Here is a 12,568-nt window from a genome sequence, read left to right as displayed (position 1 = left end):
CATTACCTATTTTTTTTAAAGTTTCTTGGAGCATTCACAATGGGAAAAGCAAAGTGAATACGGTAGAATATTTTCAAATAACTAAAAAATAAACTAGAAATAGATTTTAGGTCTTGATCGTTATTATTCTGTCAGGTAGCAATGGAAAGAGTGCACTACACTGCCTAAGTTCAGCATAACGACGTAACTGAAGATGTTAAGCTCTCACTTCATAAAAAACCAGGACAATAGGAGATGCAGCAAGGTCTATCCGAGAACTAAACAGTGGAAGCCAGAGCGCTGGCTTTCCACTGTCATCCTACTACCAGGAAACTTTGTCATTTTAAATTAGTGACCCATCTGTGAAATGAAAGACTTGGTGTAAATACTCTCTATGGTCTTTTTCAGATTAGCAACATCCAAACAATTATCAATTAATAACAACAACAACAAAAGTTATTACCATTTGGACATTAGTTTTAACACATATACTATTTAAGAGCAGATAGAAAGTTGAATCATTAAAGAAACAAAAATGAAGGAAGAAAAATTGTTCTGATGCCATAAATATAGAATAGAATAGTTAGAGGGTAAATTGCTTCAATAAAAATCCCCTAAAAGTAGTCAAAAATAAATATTAAAGAATATGGCTTGAACTTACTCAGACTTCTCTAACTCCACAATTCTACACAAACCAAATACTAAGCTAGTTAAATTCACAGTATTTACTATTTGTTTTATGCAGGGATAAGGAATAAAATTAACCACTTAGGCTATTATTATTTATTAAATGACAGTGAGGATCCTCTCCTTTATGACATTTCTAGCAATGAAAGCAAGGAATGTCTAATGGAAAACACAGTAGACTACCTGAAACTTTTAATCAGTACAAACTACAGAAAATAGCAAATTCTCCTGTATCACATGTTAACACCAGGCATTTGAACACCATTCTTATGTCCAACTTCTAAAAACACAATAGAAAGAGGACCCTAAAACATCTCTACATACAAAGTGCAGAGAGTCTAGTCTCATGTCAGCAAACGAGAAAGCAACTATTTTGGAATCTTCACTGACTTTCATGTTGCTGTCATTTCTTAATGAATAATCACCAATATACACAATTCTGATCATTTATCTATCTATCCAACCATCCATTCATTACAACAAGTATTTATTGGATTCCAATCATGTTACGTATAACATCAACATCCTCAAGATCTAGCTCAGGGATCAGCAAATGTTTTCTGTGAAATAAATTATACATAGTAAATGTTTTAGGCTTTGTGAGCCCATGTTCTCTGTCCCATGCTCTTCTTCCCTTTTTTTTTTTTTTTTTTTTTTTTTTTTTTGATTTATTCTTAAAGCTCAGGGGTCTTATAAAAACAGGCCATAGTTTGGACTTAGCCAAGTATCAATGACTTAATGGATATGTGATATTGTGCTGGCCTAGAGCCAGAACCAGAGCAAAACTATTTTATAAAATACAAAACTGTTTTTAGATAAGTTGAAATGGCTGCCCCATTCTCCTCACAATAACTACTGTCCTTGGCCTCTGTAAATAGATCTGTTAGTTTGTTCTTCAAAACTATGTAAAGCTGCTTACCTTTTCTTATCAGTAACTGCTCTCTGTGGCCCTAATGTGACAGGCAAGCAGTCCTAACCCATGCCATCTTGGCTCCTGCGACTTGTAATAAGTAACTAAGGTCTGTGATTTCCACCTTAACCAGATAATGTATAAACAAATGTTTATCTTGACTTCTGTAAACCACTTAAGTAACAAACGGAATGACAAAAGTCCCCAAGCCCTTGGAATGTCCGGAGACCCCCACCCTCATCTCTGCCCAGGAGGTAATTGACAGAATCCACTAGCCCTCGGAATGTCTGAAGCCTTTTCATCCCCATCCCCGCCCCTCACCCCCACTCCCAAGGTGGTTTTTCGGGTATAAAAAATCGTGGCACCCTCCTGTTGTCGCCACAGGTTGGAGAGACGTGAGTCCTCTGTGGTCGCCAGCATAATAAATGACCCTGCAAATGTGGCATACTTTTGTCTTGTGATAACTTTCTACACTCGGTCAAATACAACAGATGCTCAAATATTTTTAAATAAACTTTAGGTTGATAAGATTTAGTTCTCGTCCTCAAAAAAGGGTCACGATGTAGTAAAGAAACAAGTAAAAGAGAAGTTCAATACCAAATAAGGTGTCCTATGAGTGAGGTACGCACAAGACAGTAATAGGTTAATAATGTTCAGTAAGTATTAATATGTACCAAGCACAATTATTCTAAGTGTCTGACATACATTAATTTACTCCCACAAGAACAACCCTATGAGGTTCTTTTATAACTCCCATTTTACATACGAAAAAAACAGGGACAGAGATATTTAGTAAATTGCCCAAGAAGATGTAATCAGCAGAGTGGAGCTAAAGTTTTAACCTGGACAGTCAGCCTCAGGAGCAAGCTCTGCATTTAACTCCATTTGCTAGGAAGCTAATGGGGCAGAGAGGAGGTGCAATATCTAAACCCTACAAGAAAGTCAGGGCAGGCTTCCCTGAGAAGTAGAAACAAGTGAAACCAATGATATGAGGGTAGAAATGTACAGAAAAAGTAGAACATGGGAAGAAAAAAGAGGTGTGACAGAGATAAATCCAGGAAACACCAATGATAAGACAGAGTGAAAAGAAGAGGTGAAGAAGTGACAGGAGAAGAGGTTGGAAAGATAGACAACGACCACATTATGAAGGTCCTCATATTGAGGGTTCAACTTCAACTTAAACTAACTTAAAGTTAATCCTTAAAGCTGTGTGGATTTAAGTTTTAAGCAAGACTGATTTAACAGAAATTTTAAAAACGGTTTTCGTTTACTTGAGTGACAATATGAATATAGATTTGAGGGGCTAAGTATGAAAATAGCGAGGGCGCCAGCCCATGAACCACAGGCAAGAGTAGGAGCTAGAATTAAAGCGGTAGCCATGAGTATGGAAAAGAACTGGGTATGAACAATATAAAGAAGGAAGCCTTGGTACTAAGTAACATGTGCAACTGAGTGAAGGAGATGAGCAGGAAAATACGAGTACAGCAGAAAGTGTGGCCTGAAATGGAGAAGAATGAGTCTGGATATGTTTAATGTGATGTGCCTAAGGGAGAAGTTCAACTCACAGCAGAATTTAGAAGTCGGGAATAAAAAGGAAAGGTCTCTATTGTTAAATCAAGTATAGCCTAAGGCTGCCACCTTACCCTATTTTAAGTTTGGCCTAAAGGTTTTTCTGTACATGGTGAACTATAACAAGTGGAGGTGTAACCAGACGGTAGCCTACACCTATGCCAATCACTGAGTTTTGGCCAATCAAATGCAGCCAACTGTTTGAACCATGTTCAAATGAGGCAAATGCGGAGCTGTAACCAATCCAGCTGTTTCTGTACCTCACTCCCATTTTCTATATGTCACTTTCCTTTTTCTGTCCATAAATCTTCTTCCACCATGTGGCTGCACCAGAGTGTCTGAGCGTACTCTGGGTGGGAAGGCTGCTCAATTCGCAAATCATTAGTTGCTCAATTAAATTCCTTTAAATTTAATTTAGCTGAGGCTTTTCTTTTATCACTATCTTCTTCCTAATCAAGTATTCCTCAACACACTGTCTCACTCCAGAATTATTCTCAGATGTCAGGCAACCTTCATTTCACTTTTCAATTGTTCTCTTTAAAGAGAATGGGTGTGATAGAGGTAACTGGGTAACAATTGAAAAAATATTACATCCCCATAGGAAGAGGGTGGAATGTTTAGTCTTCATTTGTGGCTGGCTCAAATGAACAGATGTAAGTTATACATCTGCTTAAATAACAGGGTTTGGCTTTTTCGTCAATACCCAAATACATGATGTACATTTTAAATTAAGACTGGTCTACAAATGAACCTTTGGAGAACTGTATAACTTACATCTGTTCATTTGAGCCAGTCACAAATGAAGACTAAACATTCCACCCTCTTCCTATGGGGATGTAATCTTAAAGCATTTAAGATACTTAGCTCTGATGGAGAGGGGGCAGGCAGGACATGACACTATTTATATGAATGACTTTGAAAATATGATTTACATTTGTGTTACCAGGCACTTTAAAAGCACTTAATAGATGTGAGTCCTGTGTGTTCCTACTTTATTGCTACAACACAGCACAGTAACAAACATATGGACACTTAATAAATGCCTTTGGCATGAGGACATCTAAGCTGATAATTTAGCACAATTATTATAATTTCAGGGAGAGGGTTTGAAAGAAGGAAAATCTTACTTTTTATGTTTAGTTAGGACTTAAAAAAAAAAAGAGAGACTATTCAAAGATCATGCAAAGGAAGCTACCTCAGTGAAAAGGGAAGAAAAGTCAAACGTTCACAAAAGCCTAAATCAGAATCATTTGAAAACAAAGGAAAGCAAAATTGATTTGTAACACACCCTGACACAAAGTAAGGGCTATGTAAAAGCCCAAAGTTGACTATCATTTTAAGGGTGACTGTCGTAATACTGTTCATACCTTTAAGTAATTCTGGCTGACACTGATACTTATTGAGAGCCTAACGTGTTTACTAGTGGGAAGTGTTCAGAGTTATTTTTCCACATTCTCAAAATGAATAGACTAGCTATAAAAACTAAAAGTCTCAAAAAAAACCCTACCCTAAATGTCAATAGTGATAAAACCCCTAACAAAGAAAAAAAAGAAAAAAAAAAAAATAAAGCTCAAACACCAAGCATATTTGCCACATATCATGTCTTCTTTTATTTTCACAATATCAGGAGAGGAAAACTATTATTTCTGATATCACACATTTACAATATGGTTTTAAATACAAATCGTTTTGTCAAGTCAGAGGTTTTTTTTACTATGTTTCCAAACATACTTTCCATGAGTCACCATTTTTTTCTTAATCTAGACAAGTAAACCTGCTCGTTAACCCCTCCACTTAGTTCCATCTGTCCCTACCCAACTCCCATCAATATTTATTCCCTCTGGAACATTTGGGTTTTTTTGAGTCAGTCTCCCTCTGTCACCCAGGCTGGAGTGCAGTGGTGTAATACCAGCTCACCGCAATCTCCACCTCCCAGGTTCAAGTGATTCTCCTGCCTCAGCCTCCCAAGTAGCTGGGATTACAAGCATGCGCCACCATATCCAGCTAATTTACATATATAAATCTATAAATGTAAATTTATAAATATATATAAAAATCTATAAATGTAAATTTATAAATATATATACATATATATATGTGTGTGTGTATATATATATATGCACATATTTTTTTTTTTTCCCTTCTTTGAAGTAGAGGTGGGGTTTCGCCATGTTGGCCAGGCTGGTCTCAAACTCCTGACCTCAGGTGATTCACCTGCCTCAGCCTCCCAAAGTGCTGGGACTACAGACATAAGCCACCATGCCCAACCTGCTCTGGAACATTTAAGCTGCAGTTCCCTCTACCAAGAATCACATTTTTCCTCTAAGTCATGGTTCTCACCTTTAAAGTATTCCTCAAGCTCATATAACTAAATTATCAAGGATTTCTACATTTATCTGGGTTGCAAGGGTAGGTAACACATTATTCTCTTAACTCGGTTATATATTCTGCCACGGGAGGGACACATCAATAAGAAAAATGGTTCTTTTTCATAAACTTACATTTGATAACTTGTAACAGCTCTTGTCCGCATCATAGGGCAGAGGTCAGTTGCATTACCTTACAAAACAAAGGACTGAATTTCTTAATCCACGTTAAATGTTTTTTATTCATGTTTGCTATATCTTATCAGTTAACAACATTTGTTACTTACTACTACTCACGAATGTACATATTCCACACATAATGTGTGTTCATTTAACATGGTCAGGCTTACGCTATAAACACTGCGTACCATTATAATCAGGGTGGCATAGAAGGAAATGGAAGAACATGGAGACACCAATCCTGTTTCAATAGCATTTGAATACCTTTAACATGTGTAATTATGTATTCCCTTTAATTTACCTAATTATAATCAAATGAAAAAATATCTTTCAAGTGATCATTTTATTTGCAAAGTGCTTTACTTAAAGAATCATACAACTATGTACCCATGTGAAATAGAGGTCTTGAAAACCAAGTTTAAAATTAATTATATTAAAATAGAATTTTATTAAATTATATTAAAATAGACAAACGAAGGGGGACAGCTAATTAAAGTTGGTGAAATGTCTGGCGCATTGTAACCACTGAAACGAATGCTGAAACGTGAGCTAAGTCAACATATCTTTTTTTAGAAGACTTGTCAAGACAGGTAAACATAAAGCTCCCAGATAATCTGAACAGATTCAATTCCAGCTCAGGAATTGGCCTGACTTTACCTGACCTTTAGCTCCTAAACTGTGTCGAATGATAAAGGTAACATACCTTCATTGTTGAAGCCTAATCAGATTATGCTGGGCCCTAAAATTTCCTGAAAGTAAAATTTATGGACCAGTGACAAATATCCTAGACCTAGAGAAAGGACAAACTCCAGTTATTTAACCACCATCTATGAATTCCCTATCACGTGCCAGGTGCTGGAGATACAGCAGTGAGCAAAGCAAAGTTCGATGCCTCTTGGGAGTTTTCAGCCTCGGAACAGAGATATATAATAACAAATTATGACAAATGCTATAAGCAAAAGAACAGAATCTACAAGACCATATATCAACAATCAGTTTTTCTATGGAAACAGTCTTTGTGTTGAGAGGTGAAGAATGAAACGGAGACTAAGCAGAGAAGTAAAAGATCAGAGCATGGTACCTGTGAGAATCTGAACAAAAGTCTCAGTGGCTCAAGTGCAGAGAGGAAGAATAAGAGGGAAGAGTTAGGCCTGGGGAATGTTAGTCTTTATCCTAAGAGTGGTAGGAAATAATGTTACAGAGGAGAATGACATGACTGGATTTGTGTTTTCATAAGATACCGTACCCTAGCTTCAGTGTAGAGAACAAATTTAGCAAGGGCTACTATTGTGCTGAAAGGCGGAGATGATGCTACTCAGACTAAGATAGCAGGAAATATGGATTTGAGAGTTATTAAAGGATGTCAAATAGGCCTTGGTATAGTAAGAATTTGGGAAGTGAAGGAAAGGGGACATTGGGAATTACTCCTAAGTCTTTAACTTGGAAAACCGGAATAAATAAGGTGATGCTATTTGCTGTCATGTGAGACACTAGAGGATGGCATGCTGTATCAGCAAGTAGTAACTGAGGCCATTGGGACAGATACATTTGGTAGGTTGCAGGAATGAAAAGAAATGGAAGCCTAGGACTGAGCTTTCACAGACTTGGATATCTACAGACAACAAAGGTGGCCGGGGTGAAGTGGCTCCTGCCTGTAATCCGAGGCTTTGGGAGGCTGAGGTAGAAGGATTGTTTGAGGTCAGGAGTTCAAGACTGGCCTAGGGAATTTTCTTTTAATTAGCCAGGTGTGGTTGACAGGTAAAAATGGAGTTCCCAGACATTCTGAATAGATTCAATTCCAGCTCAGAAATTGGCTAGTTTTACCTGACCTTTAATTCCTAAACTGTGTCAAATGAACAGTTACTTAGGAAGCTGAGGCAGGTAGGTCACTTAAACCCAGGAGTTTGAGGCTGCAGTGAGCTATGATTGTGCCGCTGCACTCCAGCCTAGACAGCAGAGCGAGATCCCAAGTCTTAAACAAACAAAAATACCCCAAAGTAGACAAAGCAGGAGTTAGGAGAGAGATGAGAGGAAAACCAAGAGAGCATGACTTCAGAGCTTCCAGGGAGGAAAAGGTTTCAAGAAAGAGTCAGTGGTTAAGAGTGTCAAACACTGCTGAGAGGTCAAATAAGAACAGGGCTGAAAGAATGCCCACTGGATTTCATGACCTGAAGGTCACTGATGAGCTTAAGAATACTTCCCAGAACAGTGAATTATTCCATGGCTTAGATGGCAGCAGAATGCAGCAAGAGCACATTCTACTCACTCATTAAACTTGTTTTCCATTTTTTTATCCTGCTCATCCTCTCTTGCTCTGCACTCTCTCCTGACTGCAATACGGCTCTCTTTCTCATGTTTTTTGTTCTATCTACTCATTTCTTTCTTTTCCATACTTACTAATTTTCTCCTTTGCCTTTCCCACCCTCATTTGATGACAATATGGAACTGAAACTACTTAATTTTTTTATTGAATACTTCTATTCTTGCTGTTCTTAATCTTAACACTTTATACTTCAGAATGGTTGGGGACAGTGGTGGTGCTGGCAAAATTTAATTGCTTTTACTTAGATGAAAGCTTTAGAATAACTTATCTCAAAGAGTAGGTCAATAGTTTGAACAGCAAATAATGTCCTAAAAAATCAAATTCTTCTTCTATAAGAATACAGTCCCCTCTTATCTGCGGGGGACACATTCCAAGACCCTCAAATGAAACTGGGGCTAGTACTGAACCCTAAGTAACATATGTTTTTCCTATATATACATACCTATGATTAAGTTTAATTTATAAATTAGGCATAGGATTAACAATAATAATAAAATAGAAGTTATAATACTATGTCAGCATCATTACTCTTGCACCTTGGTGCCACTATAAGCAAAATGAGGGTTACCTGAACATAGCACTGCAATGCAATGATCAGCCAATCTCATAAGCTAGGCAGCTACTGAATGACTGACAGACAGGTAGTGTACACAGCGTGTGATATAATGAACAAAGGAATGATGCACATCCCCCCGACAGGACAGAGTGGGACGCCATGAACTTCATCTCACTACTCAGAACAACAGGCAACTTAAAACTTATAAATTATTTCTGGGATTTTCCATTTAATATTTTTGGATAGCAGTTGACTGTGGGAAACTGAAACCACAGAAAGAGAAACAGCAGATAAAGGGGGACACTATTGTTGTCTTCTAGTATAAGCTAAATATTTTGCTCTTAGGTCACTAACTGCTGGATATAATGTGGCACAAACCAACAGCTCCATAATAAAATCTTAAAGTTATGAAATAAGACTCATCTAAAATACCTTCTCTTGAACATTTCCAGGGCACAAGGATATTCTTATACAGAAACTCAGAATGGAAAATAGCTAAGACATAAGTGATGTTTCACAGAACCATCAATCAGTCTTTGTTAGGATATAGCAGTCTTCCATGTATCACTTAACCAGTCATTCTTACCCCACCTTTCTGGATGGCAGGGAGGTGGCAGAATTTAAAACTTACCATTACTAAGACAGGGTGCTGTAAGCACAGTATTTTAGGGTGTCTTTTTCCTTGCCCTAACCTTCAGAGCTCTGCTGGGTGACTCAAATGTAAAGATCCTATAATCTTGCCTGTGTGCTCAAGCAAACACTAACATTTTAAAAAGCAGGAATGGAAAATCTGAACAGTTGAATTAGAAACAGTATTTAGCCCCATCTTCAATTTCAGAAATAATAAGCAGAGATTTCAGGGCCATTGTGGCCTACTGTAGTCATACTGAAGAGTGCTTATTGTATTTTTCAATGTGAAGGACATGAGCGATTGGGGAGGGACCAGGGCAGAATAATATCGTTTGGATTTGTGTCTCCACCCAAATCTCATGTCACTTAAAGTTTTAATACAGCTTTTAAATAAGCCAAAAAATAAATGTCTTCTGTTAAGAACACACTATTGTTCTCATCCTAGTTCTACTATCAACAATTATTACAGCTGGGCACAGTGACTCACACCTGTAATCCCAACACTTTGGGAGGGTGAGGTGAGAGGATCACTTGACCCAGGTGTTCAAGAGCACTCTGGGCAACACACTGGGACTCCATCACTATAAAGAAAACAAAAATAAAAGCCAGACATAATGGTGTGAGTCTGTAGTCTCAGCTACTGGGGGAAGGCTGAGGTGGGAGGACTGTTTAAACCCAGGAGGTCAAGGATGCAGCGAGCTATGATCACGCACTCCTGCCTGTAGTGAGACCGTCTCAATTTTTAAAAAAATTACAATCATTTGACTAAGATTAGCCCCAGAGCTCATCAGTTGCAATTCATTCACTGCAAATCTGAGGACTAAAAGCGGCATGTTTCAGAAGAGTATTTTTCTAAAAGACAATGAAAAAGGTGGAAAACATGAAAGAGCTATAAAGTAAAATGAGAGAGGATTGTCAAGATTCTTGGATGGAAATGCTGTCATTAATGAAAGGCAACAAGAGTTTTCACAAGAACTGGATTTATAAGACAGCATAACTTCAATTCATGGTTTGTCCAGAAAACTGAATGTGACCATCAAACTACTTCAACACCCAACTCTTTCGGAAACACAGTGAGTCTACAAAGAAGACTCACTACTAATCAAAGAAGTCTACTAATCAGCAAAGACATTAACTGTGTTAAAATTCAGATTAATTTTGGTCTATATTTACTAAGGCAAAATATAGACCAAATACATAGCAAATTCATATAAAAACAAAGACAATAAAATAACAAATAGGTAACTACCTATTTAAAATGAAACCTGCCTCATAGACCCACATATCCTATAGAAATTTATCAGAAATGGTAAATTCCAGGCAATACTGAAAAGACCTAGAAGGAAAGAAGAGGAAAGGAAGATATTAGGAAAAGGAATTAACTGAAATATCCAAGTGGATTTCTGTTTCCAGTTTTATAGCCAGATTCTTCATAGTTTCTTTCTCTACTCAGACATAATAAAACTCCTTAAACTTTACCTAAAGCAACAGAGTGAGAAGCAATGGATTAACAGCAAAATATTACATGCTTGAGATTAGAGCTTTAATAACTAAGGGAAAGAATGGGTACATAAATAAAAAGTCAAAAAGTTCTGCACAAACTTTTTAATGTGAGTAAAGAAACACACACAAAAAAGAAAATATCAACCTTATTACTCTTCAAATATCATAAAGAATAAGAAAGCCTTGTTGGGGAAAATCACATTTTCAGTTAGTAACTGGTGGTCATTCAGAATAAATCAAGAGTTTGCTCTACAATTACTGCCCTTGTTTTTAACAAGAGATTAATCATGAACAATATGCTCCTGGCTCAGGTTCAATTATTCAGGAAGAAAAGGAAGAAAATAAAAACACATTTATTTTAAACTATGGATTTTATATCTTTGTCAAACTCTAATTTCTTTCACTCTTGTATTTTGAAATCCCTTATTTTTCTATCATAAACATGTAAAGCTGATAGAAGGAAAAGACCACAAGCTCAAGTTCTTGTCCATACACTACTCATAACACAGTTATCCTAGCTTTTCATATAAAAGCCTATGAGAACTCTATACGAAAGTTACTTTCCCAACAACTGCCACTTCTACCAGGTATAATAGGGGAGGCATTAAAGGTACTGGGAGAAAAAGAGAAAAATTCAATGCTGCTAACAGGGCCCCAGATACCTCTTGGGCTGCTGCTCCAGATGGGACAAGCTATAAGCCTTGGCAGCTTCTATGTGGTATTAAGCCTGCGGGTGCACAGAGGGCAAGAGTTGAGGCTTGGGAGCCCCTGCCTAAATTTCAGAGGATGTATGGAAACACCTGGATGTCCAGGCAGGAGTCTGCTGCAGGAGCAGAGCCCTCATGCAGAACCTCTATTAGGGCAGTGCGGAGGGAAATGCGGGGTTGGTGCCCCACATAAAGTCCCCACTGGGGCAGTGCCTACTGGAGCTGTGACAAGAGGGCCACCATCCGCCAGACCCCAGAATGGTAGATAACACTTGACAGCTTGTTCTGTGTGCCTGGAAAAGCCACAAGCACTCAACGCCAGCCAGTAAAAGTAGCCAAGGGGGCTGTACCCTGTAGAGCCACAGGGGCAGAGATGCCCGAGGCCCTGGGAGCTTACCCCTTGCATCAGTGCTGCATGGATGTGAGACACAGGGTCAAAAAGGATTATTTCGGAGCTTTAAGATTTAATGACTGCCTTGCTGAGTTTTGGACTTGCATGGGGCCTGTAGCCCGTTGGTTGATTTCTCCCTTTTGGAACAGGTGTATTTACCCAATGCCTGTACCCCTGTTGTTATAACGGAAGTAACTAACTTGTTTTTGATTTTACAGGCTCATAAGCAGAAGAGACTTGCCTTGTCTCAGGTAAGAGTTTGGACTGTGAACTTTTGCATTAGTGCTAAAATGAGTTAAGATTCTGGGGGATACTGAGAAAAGATGATTGTATTTTGCAATGTGAAGGACATGAGAGACTGGGGAGGAGCCAGCGCGGAATAATATGGTTTGGATTTGTGTCTCCACACGAATCTCATATCAAATTGTAATTTCTGGTGTTGGATGAATGGCCTGGAGGGAGGTGACTAGATCATGGGGGCAGTCTTTCCCCTTGCTATTCTTGTGATAGTGAGTGAATTCTCACAAGATCTGGTTGTTTTAAAGGGTGTAGCCCCTGCTGTTTCTCTCTTCCTCCTGCTCTGGCCATGTAGGACGTGCTTCCTTCCCCTTCGCCTTCTGCCATGATTGTAAGTTTCCTGAAGCCTCCCCAGCCATGTTTCTATAGCCTGTGGAACTGTGAGCCAATAAAATCTCTTTTCTTTATAAATTACCCAGTCTCAGGAAGTTCTTTATAGCAATGTGAGAACTGACTAATACAGTTCTGAA

General features: G+C 38.2%; 1 protein-coding gene across 2 annotated transcripts in view; it reads right to left on the bottom strand.

The window, feature by feature from the left end:
- The window catches only part of POU2F1 (POU class 2 homeobox 1), a 181,468-nt gene that overhangs the window by 120,300 nt on the left and 48,600 nt on the right, over positions 1-12,568 (bottom strand). The gene's annotated exons all lie outside the window — the stretch shown is intronic.

Source organism: Cebus imitator, unplaced genomic scaffold, assembly GCF_001604975.1.
Source record: "Cebus imitator isolate Cc_AM_T3 unplaced genomic scaffold, Cebus_imitator-1.0 Scaffold84, whole genome shotgun sequence".
NCBI lineage: Eukaryota > Metazoa > Chordata > Mammalia > Primates > Cebidae > Cebus > Cebus imitator.
Note: the sequence above shows the minus strand (reverse complement) of the source record. Positions and strands in the feature narration are given on the sequence as shown.